Genomic DNA, 13946 nt, shown 5'->3' with positions numbered 1-13946 from the left:
TCACGAGGTCAAGAGATCGAGACCATCCTGGTCAACATGGTGAAACCCCGTCTCTACCAAAAATACAAAAATTAGCTGGGCGTGGTGGCGCGTGCCTGTAATCCCAGCTACTCAGGAGGCTGAGGCAGGAGAATTGCCTGAACCCAGGAGGCGGAGGTTGCGGTGAGCTGAGATCGCGCCATTGCACTCCAGCCTGGGTAACAAGAGCGAAACTCCGTCTCAAAGAAAACAAAACAAACAAAAACAAAACAAAACAGGCCGGGCTCGGTGGCTCAAGCCTGTAATCCCAGCACTTTGGGAGGCCGAGGCGGGTGGTTCATGAGGTGAAGAGATCCAGACCATCCTGGTCAATATGGTGAAATCCCGTCTCTACTAAAAATACAAAACATTAGCTGGGCGTGGTGGCTGGTGCCTGTAATCCCAGCTACTCAGGAGGCTGAGGCAGGAGAATTGCCTGAACCCAGGAGGCGGAGGTTGCGGTGAGCCGAGATTGCGCCATTGCACTCCAGCCTGGGTAACAAGAGCGAAACTCCGTCTCAAAAAACAAAACAAAACAAAACAAAATTAGAAAATTGTGTTTATCTTATTTGTCATACCAACAAATTGAGGAAAAAATGGGAGCATCTTAGAAAATACAGAAATAACATTTGATAAAATTTAACATCACTTCATGATAACATTTTGTTTTTACTGAAACAGGAGTAGAAAAGGGCTTTCTTAACCTGTTTTTTATTTCCTAAGAAAATAAAAACCTGAAACAAATTTGGCAAAATTTCAAGTAAAGCTGAATAGTGGGCCCACAGGGGTTTGTAATATAATTCCCTGAAATTGTTTTTTTGTTTTGTTTTGTTTTGGATCATCTCAATGTTAAATGAAAAAATAATTGAAATAATGGAGGAAGTGATAATGTAGAAAATTCATAAAATGAGACACTAAAGAAAGAACAGAAACAAATGATACTAAAAAATTAAGTAAAAGGGAATAAGGTGACTTGTTCATATCACATTTTAGATGATTAGACAATAAATATACAAAGGGCTCAAAGAAGAAGAGATGAAAATTGACAAGAAAAAGAGGGGAAATAATGCGAACAGAAGAAGGCAATCTAAAGGAAAAGGAGAATGAAACAAAAAGGCAATTTGAATCTAGTAGAGTAGATTTTTGGAAACAAGGGATGTTAATTAGAAAAGAAGAGGAAGAGGAGGAGGAGGAGGAGAAAAGAGACAACCTTCTTCTCAGCTCTGATAATACATTAAGCAAACACTCCTGTTCAGGGTGCAAGGGTTTCTTTCCCTCACCTGTAGTAGAGAACAAACTGCTACACTCACGTCATTTTTTTTTTTATGTTGAAATGACTGGTGTGTGATATTTCTTAAAGCCTTCGTTTTTGGTCAGCGTAAGTTTCCTTCAATTATTTTTCCATTTCTAGTTGGATTTGATTTTGAGGCTTATCAAAATGAGAATAAAGTTCTACAATTTAGTCATTGTGGATTTCATGTCATGGAAATGTGTGGTTTACTTAAGAAAATTTTCTTTTTCTGTAACCTCTAACTCTTCATCTTCATCATCTTCTGCTTGCTGATTGTTTCTTAGTTAGCGGTTACCTGTCCTGTTCCAGATACACACTTAGCTGACAATGATCTCTGATGAGGTGACTTTGAATTTGCTCTTACCATATCTAAACCAGATGAATAATCTGTGCAGACAGAGACTTTTGGAAAACCTTTGAATCATCATTCTCATCCACCTTTTGTATATTCTGGTAGGCAGCTGTGTAGATCTCTAAAGCTTTGCTGTGAAATAACATTTCAATTGCGATAAATTCAGAAAATGTAGTCTTTATAGTCTTTATTTTTTGCCTTTTGAAGTTGTCAGTAATTTTCTCTAGATGATGACTTGTTTGCGTTGCATCCCTTGCAGCTCTTTGTAATTCTGTTTCTGTCTTTGGTCGAAAGGAAGAAGGACCAAGCAATTGGTGCAGGCGCAAATCAATCGCTGCTCATGGGACTCCCCTCAGGAATGGAGGTGTTCTGGAACCTCAAACACTCTCGAAGAGCCACTCCTCATGTGGTTTCTGGCTGAGCTGCGCAGTAACAACCTTAAAAAGCATTAAAAAAAAATGTTTTTAAAACATTCGGTTTAAAAAAAAACAAAATAAAGTTCAAAGAATACAATAACACGTCGATCAGATGGGTTTCACTGACCTGTTTCTTCTGAGTTAATTGCTTAGCTTCTCGATTCCTTGCTGTGAATGTTGCTTTGAGGTCATCCTGTTTCATTTTTGCAATGGTTCCATAAGTTTTCAAGGGTTCAACTACTTTGGCTTCAAGTCTTTCAACTTCTGCTTGTCAATAATCCTGAAGTTTGGCAAACCCATCAGCAAAGTTTATGAGGCCCAGCCTTAGAGGTGGGATCTGTGTAGCGGCATGCGAGTTGATTTCATTCATCAGGAGCTCTGCGTTGTTTTGCTCTGGCAGTTTTCCACACACAGGCAGCAAGGATCTGGCACAGTTCTCCAAAATGCTTCTCCCCGTTTGAGACAGCTGCTTGCAGTTGTTTGGTTTGAGCGATGGGTTTTCCAGGGTGTGCCTCAGCATCGTGTCTTGCGCACAACCAGGGGCCCTGGGGAAGCCCAGCAACGGGGGCTCTAAGGCAGCTGGGTGTGTGCTAGAGGGCCAGCCGCCCTCACGTCATGATTCTGTGGTTCTGTGATGACTGATGACCTCTTTGTGAAGTCAGAGAGCTGTCAGCCAGGCAACATCTCAAAGTGGAGATGCAGGCAGCCATCTGCTGGTTGTCATTTTGGGGCAAAAGAACAGATAGATACACTGTCCCCTAAATATCACATGCATGGAAGGATGTTGGAAATTAATGTTGGTAAAACAAATGATGTCTATGAAAATGTCTTTATAAATTATAACATGCTGGATAAGTGGCATTACAAAGATCAAAGGTAAAGCAACGTATGTTATAAGGGTAAGACAAGATTTGGCTACATAAGCCCCTTAGCAGGCCTTAGAACATAAGAGGCTTCACTGACTTCTTCCTTCTCCTTGAGTGCCTGCAGGAGATGAATGAGACACACTCTCCACCCTCACAGAGGGTGAATACTTTGAAAAAGAAAGTAGAAATCTTTTACAGGACTACTTCAGAATATTTTGTAATGTTACCCCCCAAAAACTCAGGTTTGCAATCTTTTAGGGGCAACTGGGTACTTATGTATGACACCAGGCAGACAGTGATGATTGCCCTGAGAGCAATAGCTGCTTCCTGTAGGGGCAGAAAACACTTTCTACTCTCTGAGGTTTCATAATTGACTCCAGGACAGTAGGCAGATGAAAAAGGAGAAAAGACATGCACATTTATTACACGCATGGGGGCAGCAGAGGAAAGAAAAGTGAGTACCTCAAACCCAGTGAAATTTACAAGCTTATCCACTTCTTCATAAACAAGAGGGGACCGGGGATGCAGGCTGCTTAGGGGAGAGTAACTCCTTTTTGGGGAAGATGAACAGGTGATAGCATATGGCGATGTCTGCAGGCGGCCTGGACCCCCAGTCTCTTCTCCGGTGATACAGTGAATCTTGTCTCTGGAGGAGGAACTGAGTTCCTTTTTAGAAGATCCATCTTTAAGGGGATAAGGAAAGCAGACACAGCCCCTCCCTATGTTTCGGGGGAGAAGGAGGAGTGGGACAGGAGGGCAGGAGGGCGGACAGGTCTTGGTGCTGAGGCCGTTGCTGAAACTTTCCAATCTCCTTCACCTCAAAGTGGGTTGCAGGCCAGAGCGCCGTATGTTCAGGTATTGTTTTCTGAGCCCCAGTAATAGTGGGCTGTGACATCCAGGAAGGCTCTGAAGAGGACGTGGCATTCACCTGGCTCTGGAAGGACAGTGAATACTTGAAAAAGATAGACAAAGGACTCAGACAAAAGAAATAGTTCTCTTTCCTCTTACATAACATTTGGATAATTTTGCTAGTCATCCATCCCTGCCTTGAGGAAACTGAACAGAGGGCAGGCAAATTTGGAAGAAGAGATGAAACTCTGATTTGAATGCCCAGGACCAGCTGGAGGAGAGTGAGGTGTACAGGTGTCTGCCTAAGTACCACAGCTTGGTTGGAAGGAATCTTGGAATTCCAAGCCTCAGATCCCCATAGCCCTTTCTTTTCATCCCGCCTCTGGCAATGCGTAAACAGGAAACGATCCAGGGGTGGCACTGGCCCAGCCCCTCCCACCAGGGACAGGAGAGAGCTGGTCGGTCACTCTGTATCTCCACATTGGTGCCCCTGCTCAGAGGAATTGATTTATTTGTGTGAAACTATCTCCACAGCCCAAAGCAAGCTCATTTATTTATGAATACTTTGAAAAAGAAAGTAGAAATCTTTTACAGGACTACTTCAGAATATTTCGTAATGTTACCCCCCCAAAACTCAGGTTTATTTGCCTGGCGAGTAACAAACGACCCTCCAGGAAAACTCAGATTTTGATCAATAGGCATTGTGTTACTTGGCATAAGTAAGATAGACACAGGGAGTATTCCCCAAAGCCGTGTCTTCCTGAGGGAAAGTGACAGGAGGGTTGGATGGAGTCATGGAGAGGGGAGAGGTGCATCATGGCATGGGGGGGGGTCCCAGTGACCCAGACCCTCTGTCTACATACCATGATGGGTCACATGTTATGGTAAAAAAGCTATCGATCCTCTAGGGGAGGAGGACTTTAGCATGATCATGAAGAAACTTCACTGGGGTTCATCTGTAAGTTGCTGGGGTCTGTCAGGAGCTGATTCCAACCAGCAAGGTGATTGCATTCCACACGGGCTACAGGGCAAGAGGCTGTAACAGGCTGCTTGCTCAGGTTGATTATGAATCTCCTCTAATCCCTGGAAACCCTCTCTGTCTGCCAACAAAAGTACAAAGCACAGTGAATCCTTTATTTACATGATCAGAGTTCACCATATCTCCAATTTCATGCTTAGAATGACCACTCTGAACAGTGATGTTGCTTAGAGAGCCAAGGTAATGGAGTTCTCCCGATCTATGCTGCTTGGCCTGTGATCGGCAGTAACTTCCCCACCAGGTTGACAGAGAACTGCAATGGGACACTCATTTTGAACAACAGATTTCCCTAAGGGAATCAGGGCTGAAGAACTGACACATTATGAACATGTTCTTTAGCAAAGCTTGTAAAGCATTTCTCAGGCCAAGGTGTATCAGGGTGTCGATGGGTATGAAATATGTTAAAGGTCTTAAATGGCTGACAGGCCACATCTTGATAGCATCTCTCCTTAGAAAGTTGAACATTGCTATTTTTTTTTTACTCTGATATTAATGCTGATATCAAATAGGACAAATACTAATCATTTTCCTTTAATATACTTGATTCTACTAGTTACACCATTTTCTTATAATACCTAATACAATGTAAATGCTGTGTAAGTAGCTGTTACCCTGTATTGTTTAGGAAATAAGGCCAAGAAAAAAGTCTATGTTTTCAGTACATGGCCAGACCACAGATAAAATGCCTCTTTAACAACTGGCCCTAAATGGCCAAGATTTGATTAACAACTGACAGCTTCTCTAATTTTTGTCCCTGCTTCCAACTTAGGATCAACCAGAGAAAGCCTCAAACTAGGGAAGCTGATTATGCAGCCTTATGCAGACTGAAAGTCTGTGGCTGCAGACCTGAGAGCCCCCAGCAAATCACTAGCGAAAGTCCCAGAGCTCAAAGAACCTGGAGTCTAATGTCCAAGGGCAGGATAAGCAGGAAGAAGCTTCCAGCACAGGATAAAGAAGGCAGCCAGAGGACTCAGCAGGCAAGATTATCCCACCTCCTTTTGCCTGTGGTACTGGCAACAGATTGGATGGTGGCCACCCACATTGAGGGTAGGTCTTCCTCTCCGGGTCCACCGACTCAAATGTCAGTCTCCTCTGGCAACACCCTCACAGACACACCCAGAAACAATACTTTACCAGCTATCTAGGCATCTTTCTATCAAGTTGACACCTAATATTAACCATCACACCATGTAATATCCAGTGATAACCAGTTAGGTACCCAGAGATGTGATAAGTACCTATTGCAACATAGCCAGACCCCATCTCTACAAAAATCATTAAAAAATTAGCTAGGCATGATGGTGAGTGCCTGTAGTCTCAGCTACTTGGGTGGCTGGGAGGATCTCTTCAGCCCAGGAATTCAAGACTACAGTGAGCTGTGATTGTTTCACTGCCCTACAGCCTAGGTGACAGAGCAAGACTCTGTCTCTAAAAAAATAAAAATAAAAAAGTTACTTAGGAGACTTAATAACTAAATGCAATGTACAGTCTTTGATTGGAGTCTGTTTTTCTTTGTATTTGTTTTTTTGAGATAGAGTCAGGTTGGAGTGCAGTGGCACGATCTCAGCTCACTGCAACTTCTGCCTCCCAGGTTCAAGCAATTCTCCTGTCTCAGCCTCCCAGGTAGCTGGGATTACAAGCACATGCTACCATGGTCTGTTAATTTTTGTATTTTTAGTAGAGATGGGGTTTCACCATGTTGGCCAGGCCAGTCTCAAACTTCTGATCTCAGGTGATTTGCCCATCTTGGCTTCCCAAAGTGCTGAGATTACAGGCATAAACCATTGCATCCGGCCTGGAGCCTGGTTTTAAAAGTCATCTGTAAAAGACTTGGGTGAAGGGCCATTGAAGAAATTTGAATATGGATTAGATTTTAAATGATACTAGACAATTATTGCTAATTTTATGAGCTGGAATAAGGGTATTGTAGTTTATAGAAGAATGTCTTCGTAAATGTGGATGCTGAAGTATTTAGGAGTGAAGTGTTAACATGTCTCCAAGAGATTTTCAAATGGCTTAGCAAAATCTGTGCAAGTGGGTGTCTGTGTGTGTAAAGTATATATGGCAAAAGGTTAGTGAACCTAACTGGTATATTTATGAATGCTCACTATCCTTTCTATTTTCTTTATGTTTAAATTTTTTTTTCATAAAAAATAAAAGACAGTTCTTGATAAAGTTTGTCCCACATTGGGTCTAGGGATCCTGCCACCCCACAACGCCAGGTGTCATTTCCTTAGTTGCAGAATACATCAGTCTCCTAAGTAATTTTTAACTTTTATTCTTTTAGAGACAAGGTCTGCTTTGTTTGGTTTTGTTTTGAAACAAGCTCTTGCTGTGTCACCCAGGCTGGAGTGCAGTGACTTGATCATGGCTCACTGCACCATCCATTTCCCGAGCTCAAGTGATCCTCCCACCTCAGGCTCCTGAATAGCTGGAATTACAGGCACACACCACCACGACTGGCTAGTTTTTTTGTATTTTTAGTAGAGACGAGATTTCAAAATGTTGCCCAGGCTGGTCTTGAACTCCTGAGCTCAAGTAATCCACCTGCCTCAGCTTCCCAAAGTGCTGGGATGACAGGCCTGAGCCACTGGGCCCAGCTGAGATAAGATCTTGACCACATGTGGCAGCCGGCAGAAGGAATCCTCACGTTGGTTCCTTGATGTAGAATAAGAACTGCCATAGTAGGAAAGGCCACATGGAAGTTCCTAAAATCACCCTGACTGACCTTGATAGTAAATATCTCATTCAGAGAGATAGCAGAGATTAGTGCCACCCTCAAAGACTTTAATAGTTCAAAGGTGGCGGTCCTTCTTTTAACTCTATTTAATTCACCAGTCTTGCCTTTGCAAAATCTGGATGCATCATGGCAGATGACGGTGGACAATCACAAACCTAGCCCTAATTTTTGCTGCTGTTCTGGAAATGGTCTCCTTACAGAGCAGATGAACCCAGGCTGGGTCTGTGGTATGCAGCTAGGAAGGGCATTCTTTCAATACCCATCAGGAAGGGGTATTAGTTCCCATTTCCATGGGATGAACTGCAGTAGGCTTTTACTGTCTTGCCTCGGAGTGATATCATCCTCCCATTCTAGTTTATTTCTATGAAATTTCAGGGTTTGATAGTTTGCCAGTTAGTTCTACATATAAAGATAGAAGGTAGACCTTGAAAATATGCTCAGCTTTTTTGCTAAAGTCTATGTTCGCTACAGAACATAGAAGCCTCAGACAAAGCTATAAAGCTGAGAGTTTCAATGTGGGAGACAGTAGCAAAGATATTCCTATGACATGACCGGCAACATGTCACTGGAAATCACAGAACGGCTGTTATGGGTATTAATGATGTCATAAAAATTGTCCAAAGACATTGAAATCTTCTATGACTGTCTCTCCATTAAACATCCGGTGCCCCTCAGCATACAAAAGCAGAGAACAATCCTTTTCTTTAGACAGTGCACACTTAATGGTGGCCATTTGATTATATTTACCTGTTTTACCATTTCCTTCACCACCTAATTTGGATCAAAAGGCATATTTGTGTCCACCAGCTGTTCTCTATAACTAAAGCAGTGGATGAACTGGCATTTAGATGTATTCTCTCTCTCTCTCTCTTTTTAAATTGAGACAGGATCTTGCTCTGTCATCCAGGCTGGAACAAAGTGGTGCTATCACAGCTCACTTCAGCCTTGAACTCCTGGGTTCAAGCGATCCTCCCACCTCAGCTTTCCAAGTAGGTGAAACATACTTCCCGTGTAGGTATTTACCAGGGTGCCTGATTTTTTTTTTTTTTTTTTTTTTTTTTTTTTTTTTTTTTTTTTTAGATGGAGTCTCACTCTATCACCCAGGCTGGAGTGCAGTGGCACGATCTCAGCTCACTGCAACCTCCCACCTCCCAGGTTCAAACCATTCTCCTGCCTCAGTCTCCCAAGTAGCTGGGATTAAAAGTGTGCACCATCATGCTCGGCTAATTTTTGTATTTTTAGTAGAGATAAGGTTTCATCATGTTGGCCAGGCTGGTCTCGAACTCCTGACCTCAGGTGATCTGCTTGTCTCAGCCTTCCAAAGTGCTGGGACTACAGGCATGAGCCACTGCACCTGGCATTTAAACAATTTTTAAACATAAAGACAGGGTCTTGCTATGTTGCTCAGACCAGTCTAGAACTACTGAGCACAAGTGACCCCCCAGCCTTGGCCTCCCAAAGTGCTGGGATGACACTAAGTTTGCACTGTGTGAAGAAAAGGAGGATTGTCCTCTGCTTTTGTATGCTGAAGTGTACCAGATATTTAATGGAGAGACAATCATAGAAGATTTCAATGTCTCTGGACAATTTTTATGACATCATTAATATTCATAACAACCGTTTTATGATTTCCAGTGACTTGGTTGCCGGTAATTTCATAGGAATATCTTTGTTACCATCTCCCCCTGCATCTGGCCATCTGAATTCTCTTTCACTCACATTTCATGTTCATGCACAGCAGATACTGGGTCAACTCTGATCCCAAAGCCTCTTTGGTGACAAGTGCCCTACAACTCACAAAATCATCATTAACAAAACAAGAAAATACCTGTTTACATAGCCTGTGTTTTCAGAGATAAATAAGATCAAAGCCATGGAACATTTTCCCCAAGGAAAACACATACGCTAGGAGCAGATTCATGCCCTGTTCCTCAGTTCTGTCCAGCCTCAATGAGAAACATCTGCTAGCAAGAGGATGTGGTAGTAAAGACTCTTTCAGTTTATCTGCCATATTATTCTGCTTTCTCTTTATGCGTAATATTGGCCATTAACTTTGGGGCTGGTGGTGTTTGTTTCTTAATGTTCATGTCACTGGTATCTCTTATTGTCACTATCTCTTCTCTGACGTTAGTGATACAATTGATCGGTTTCACACTTGAAAAGCAATACCTTACTTTTAGTCCAGGAAACCTCATGTGGATGCTGGCAAGGCCACTGAGCTTGTGTGAAAGTTACACAAAAGTTTGGATCGCTTTGTGCCATCATGGACAAAATTCAATACAGACAATGCATGAAGGACAAAAAGCAAAAGGATCACTTGTCGAATGAAATCCAATTTTCAGATATTCATTAGGCTACATCCTATTCACACTTTTCTCTTCCAATGCTTATGTGAAATCGTCGCCTTCACAGATTCACTTGTCCCAACACGTAAGAATTCGTGTTCCACATTTATGCTGTGGTCTCGTTTATTACGTTATGCATGGTGTTATTCCGGTTGTAGTATGTAAGTTATTATTTCATTATTGCCTTTATGCCTCAAGAAACCATTTGAGCTACTATTCCACTTCTGTGAAATGAAGCTAGAATGCAACGTGTGAGTAAAACTAAAAAGGCCCCTCGAATAAAGTAAGCAGTGGTATGTAAATGATTGGGAAGCGCATAAGCCAGAAGGGAGCAGACCCTACTCACTGCACAGCAGCTTTCTCCAAAATGCTCAGCACAATGTGTGGCTCGTGTGCAACTTCTGAACACATAATTGCCTTTAGAATTTTAATGGCATTTCTTGAAAATCATACTTTATCTTACAGTTCAAATTTATGACATGAATATGAAGAAATGGCTCATAGCTTTTCTTCTGAGGCCACCTGTGGGATGCATGAGAGACTAAGGGATGACCCAGGGTGTGGCAGCCACGCTCCTCTCTGCCTCTTACCTTCTCCACTCCAGAGATTATAGAAATATTTGTGTACATTTTAAAAAGTTATTTTTCTTTCTTTTTTTTTTAAACCACATTGCCTTTATTTGGCTAAATAACAAAATCCAAATGACTGAGAACAGATTAATAACGGACAGGAAAAGTACAGACTGAACCCCAGCTGAGGAGCTCTTCCCTGTGGGCTCACACTGGTGACGGGCAGACATTCACGACGAAGTGAGTAGTCCTTTCCAAGACTCTTGTCTTTTTTGGGATCCTCAATACAAAACAACCCAATGAATCCAGGACATGTGTTCAAAACAGTTTTCCCCCTCAAAAGGCGGGAAGGCCCACTTCAAACCTACAGGAAGGCAACCCGACTCATCCCAGCGCTAACCCGGCTTCTGTTCTCTACCTCAATCTGAGCGCCAACATAAGACTTCGGCAGACAAAATCTTTCTTCTTCAAGAAAATTAACATTAAGTGGTGTAATCCCAGTAACACGTTCTACTTCTTTATTTGGAAAAACAGAAGCTAGGCACCACTCTCTATCCCAGGACAATCTATACTATGAGAGAAAACAAGAACAATCATTGTTATGACTGAAAAATATAACCTTTAAAAATACTTATATTGAGAAGCATCCCAGCAACCCCACCACGGCCGGTCTTCTCGGACACCATGAACCACACTGTCCAAACCTTCTTCACTCCCGCCAGCACCGACCATCCCCCAAACTATGAGATGCTGAAGGAGGAGCATGAGGTGGATGTGCTGGGGGTGCCCCACAACCCTGCACCCCCGACATCCACCCCACAACCCTGCATCCCCGACATCCACCCCACAACCCTGCACCCCCGACATCCACCGTGATTTTCATAGTTTATTTTCTACCCTTATTTAATTCCCTATACTTTTTTTTTTTTTTTTTTTTTTTTTTTGAGATGGAGTCTTACTCTGTCGCCCAGGCTGGAGTGCAATGGCACTATCTTGGCTTACCTCCACCTCCTGGGTTCAAGTGATCCTCCTGCCTCAGCCTCCTGAGGAGCTGGGATTACAGGTGCCCACCACCGTGCCTGGCTAGTTTTTGAATTTTTAGTAGAGATGAGGTTTCACCATGTTGGCCAGGCTGGTCTTGAACTGCTGACCTCAGGTGATCGTCCCATCTTGGCCTCCCAAAGTGCTGGAATGAAAGGCATGAGCCACCACACCCAGCCCTCTGGATTTTATTTTTGCATATGATATGAGAATCTCATTCCTTCTCCAAAAAGTTAAGATATTATCTAAGCAGTATTCATTAAATAATTTTTTTTCATTTATTTCCAATGCCACGTTGATCACATATACTTTCTTACATGCCTTCAGCACAATTTCAGGGGCTCCCTTCATGTTAACCCTGCAGGTGAATCTCTTTTTTCTTTCTGTTTCACGTTTTGATTCCTAATTCTACTCTTGCATTTGCACTGCACTACTTTACTTAAGTTAATATGTTTTCATATTTGGTAGCACAAGATCCACCTAATTTCTCTTCTACTTTCACATTTTTATTGGTTATTCTTTCCCAGGGAATGTGCTTATGTCAGTGGCTTTTGAGTTTTGGTTTTCATGCACAAGGCTTTGGAATAAGTGAGAAGTGCTCTACAAATATGAGACATTTCTCTTCTTGTAGTCTTATTATTGGTAATCCTATTAACAGGCAATTTTAATAAAATAGGTAACCTTTTCTCATCTGGGACATTTCAGGTTTTGATAGCATTACTGAATTAACATTTTATAAGAAGCCCTTCCTATTGTGACTCTCAATTTTCCTAGTCTGTGATGCTGGGAATACATGAATTGATGTGGTGGTCATCACCTAATGCAACAGGCCAAATTATTTCTCCACTGCACTGTGGAGATACTGCCACTATCTATAGGCCAAAATAATTAAGGTTGGACTACATTTTTAGGATGCTAAAATTGCCAATAAAAAGTAAAAAATGTAGCCAGCCTATTAGTTTCTTTGTTTCTATGATTCTGAGCAATCGATTTTTCACATTCCACCCCTACACTGAAATAATTAACTCAGGAAGTTCAGTTTGGACACCAGGGTGGCAGAACTTAAAGTAGCATCTTATTAAAAACACACACTGACACAAAAACCCCATGGGGCTTGCTATGAGTTTGCATACTCTATGCATAGATTGTCAGAGCAAACATCTTAGAGATCCAGATGGTTCACAAAGCATCTTGTGAATAAGTGATCTGAGGCAAAAGACCCATCGGTGGCCTTGTATTGTTAGTAGTTAAATATGATACGGCTTCTGTAATCAGAATCTGCTAAGTGAAAACAGAGCGGGTACTACTGTTTGTACTTGTTGTGCCAAGTTAGGTTTCTCTGTGGACTTCAAGAGATGTTTTAAATGTTGTTTTATTATATTTGTAATTAGCCCTTGTGAAGAAAGGCTCTTTTAGTTTCTGCAGTGATGCACTGCAGCTTTCATTATAACAAATACCCATGACCCCTGGTGCCTAACTGTAAACAATGATAGTTACTAGCCTCATTAGGAGACTAGCAGATGGCTTATAAAGTCCTCACTGGAGTTTCAATCCATCTGCGGCTTGCAGCGCACAAATGTTTATCTTTAAACAGTATAAAATACGTCGGAAGGGGTCTGCATTCTCCTTTCATTAGTATTAATGCATTCTGATTTTAACAAGGACAATTTCTTTGATTACACTTTTTTTTGGTTTGCTTACTCTAACATGAACTGATTTTCAGAATTTTTTCCAGCATCTTACTTTTTAGACGAACAAACCAAATTCTACCAACTTCTCACATTTGTCTTTACTCATTCTACAGACATTTATCTGAATCCTACTATAAGCTAGGCTAAAATATTAGAGATACAATAATGAATAGGATGTAGTAGATGCTCAATACTTACTGAAAATGCAATGGTTTCCCCCGTTGGCAGTTTTGCTCTCCATGGTTTCAGTTTACCTGCAGCAAACCTGAAAATATTAAATGGAAAATTTCAGAAATACAAAATTCCTAAATATTGAAAGTGCATGCTGCTCTGAGTGCCTAATAAAATCTTGTGTCATTTGCTCTGTCCCGCCTGAGAGGCGGAGCATTCCTTTGTCTAGCATATCCATGGTGTCCACACTACCTGCCTGCTAGCCCTGTAGTAGCCAGCTTGGTTATCAGATTGACTGTCTGGGTATCACAATGCTTGCATCCAAGCCACCCTTATGACTTTCTGGTGGCCCCAAAGTGCGAGTGTAATGATGCTGGCAATTGAGATATTGCCAAAGAGAAGCCATAAAATACTTCTTCTAAGTGAAAGGGAGAAAGTTTTCAACTTATAAGGAAGGTAAATAAAGTGTATGCTGAGGTTGCTTAAGATCTACAGAAAGGTCAAATCTTCTATCTGTGAAATTGTGAAGAAGGAATGAGAAATTTGTGCAGGTTCTGC

The 13946-nt window shown here is 41.9% G+C and overlaps 1 pseudogene; it reads right to left on the bottom strand.

The window, feature by feature from the left end:
- Positions 1-1515: 1515 nt before the first annotated feature.
- Positions 1516-2648, bottom strand: LOC101046224 (CBY1-interacting BAR domain-containing protein 1-like; annotated as a pseudogene).
- Between the last annotated feature and the right edge of the window lie 11298 nt (positions 2649-13946).

Source organism: Saimiri boliviensis, chromosome 3 (assembly GCF_048565385.1).
Source record: "Saimiri boliviensis isolate mSaiBol1 chromosome 3, mSaiBol1.pri, whole genome shotgun sequence".
Lineage (NCBI taxonomy): Eukaryota > Metazoa > Chordata > Mammalia > Primates > Cebidae > Saimiri > Saimiri boliviensis.
The sequence above is the reverse complement of the archived record's forward strand: the minus strand, read 5'-3'. Positions and strand labels throughout refer to the sequence as shown.